The sequence below is a fragment of the Lotus japonicus genome, chromosome 1 (genome assembly GCF_012489685.1).
Source record: "Lotus japonicus ecotype B-129 chromosome 1, LjGifu_v1.2".
Taxonomy (NCBI): Eukaryota; Viridiplantae; Streptophyta; class Magnoliopsida; order Fabales; family Fabaceae; genus Lotus; species Lotus japonicus.
The window spans coordinates 74,322,418-74,324,808 of NC_080041.1; positions in this window are offsets into that span (position 1 = coordinate 74,322,418).

The following is a 2,391-nucleotide window of genomic DNA, read 5'->3' on the forward strand; positions in this document are numbered from 1 at the left end:
CTTAACTGCTGGTAGCCTATCCATTCTCTAAGTGAAATCATTATAAGTTAATCTCTCAAAAAAAAAATCCCACATGCCATTTTTATCTTTCATGTGAAGCAAAACCAGATTAACTTGTTCTGCATTTCTTTGCTAATCCCCTTTTTAGATTTAGGGTTCAATTTCAGATTTTCATTTTGACAAATAATTTATAAATATCTTCAATTAAAATACTAAGCTTAATCATTCCTTTTGAAATATGAAAACCTAAACAGAGCCAAACACACTTTAGAAAATTACAAGCCTCTGCAGACATAAAATACGAGACTTTGCATCAAAGACCCGCAATACTTAGAAAATATGTGTCCTTCCACACTTATAACAAATAATTTATAAATATCTTCAATTAAAATACTAAGCTTAATCATTCCTTTTGAAATATGAAAACCTAAACAGAGCCAAACACACTTTAGAAAATTACAAGCCTCTGCAGACATAAAATACGAGACTTTGCATCAAAGACCCGCAATACTTAGAAAATATGTGTCCTTCCACACTTTAGAAAGTGAACCAGTTGATGAGCGTCCAGATATTTCAGTTCACATTTTTAAGATGAAAAAGTTGCACGCTATAGTTTCTAACTATGATAACATGAACCGTGTGGTGGTGCAAACAAAAAATTATCATGCATGGAGAAGGGTAGGTGCACTAAATTTTTTTCAAAGAAATTTCAAAACACCACCACTATTGACGAAGAAGGCTACCCGCAGTATAGAAGAAGGCAAACAAGGATTGTAATCAAGGAAAAAGACATTGAAATTGATAACATGTATGTTATTTATTACAGTTGTAATATGCATTGCGAATAAAGTGAATTGATACCACTTTGAAAAAACATAACTTCGTGAAAAAAAAATGAAAGATAACTCAGATATATTATTTATTACACTTGTAATATGCATGTGGCATTTTCTACATTGCAGGTATGTTGTGCCTTACAATCTCACTCTCCTTATGAGGTATCAAGCTCACATTAATGTGGAGTATTGTAACAAGTCCAATGTTATAAAATATTTGTTGAAATAAACAAAGGCGCAGACCGAGCAATGCTTGAAATTTCAAATAAGGACAACGATGCTTAAGCGAAAGAGTCTGTGGACGAGGTAAAGCGATATTATGAATGTCGTTATTTTTCTACTTTTTATATGGCTATGGTGGAATCGAAAAGACTTTTGTCTGGAACACTTTATTTCCGTCACTTAGATCCAAGATGATTAATTGTGCTTAATGTTGCTCTCAATGGCATAGCATCATTACTCTTGCCTGGAAGCGGAACAATTCATTCTAAATTTTGCATTCCATTAGATGCTACAGAGACCTCAACATGTAATATAAAGCAAGGAAGTCTACGAGCAAAGCTTCTGCTTGAAACAAGCCTTATTATATGGGATGAAGCTCCAATGTTGAAAAAGTTTTGTTTCGAAGCTCTAGACGTTACACTTCGAGATTTGATGAGGTTGAAAAATGAAGACAACGTACATAAACCTTTTGGAGAAAAAGTAGTAATAGTGGGAGGTGATTTTAGACAAATACTACCTGCAATAACTAACTTGAGGAAGCAGACACGAAGTTATTGGAAGTTACCGTAAACTCTTCATCATTGTGGAAGCATTGCAAAGTTATGAAATTGTCTAATAACATGCGGCTAACCACAACTGAGACGACTGATAAAGCAAAAGAAATCAAAGTGATTGCAGATTGGATTCTTAAAATTGGAAATGACGTTCATCCTGATTCCACAGCAGGAAAGTATAATGTTCAAATCCCGCAAGATCTGCTTATTCCAATTATTTCTGACTCATTAATGGAATTGATTAAATATACATATCCTGACCTTCCACACAAAATGAAAGACCTGCAATTCTTTCAAGATAGAGCAATACTTCCCCTTACACTTGAGTTGTTGAGATGAAAAAAACTTACATGCTTGACATGATAGCTACACCAGAACATGAATATCTGAACTCTGCCTCTGCCTTGCGATCTAATGAGGATTCTCAAATTCGAGGTGAGTGGTTTACCACAGAATTTTTGAACGACACTAATAGTTTATGAATCTCAAACCACAAACTATTTTAAGAGTTGGTACTCCAATCATGCTTTTGAGAAATACAGACCAAGCAGCAGGTTTATGCAATGGAACCGGGTTAATTGTGGATGACCTTGACGAACGTGTTACCAAGAAAAAATGTTAATGACAAAGTGCACATTTCAAGAATGTACTTGATTCCTTCTGATTCCAAATTTTCAATTAAGTTCAAAAGAAGATAGTTTCCAATTGCAATATGCTTTGCGATGACCATAAACAAAAGCCAATAAAAAACACTATCGCAGGTTGGGCTCTTCCTTCCA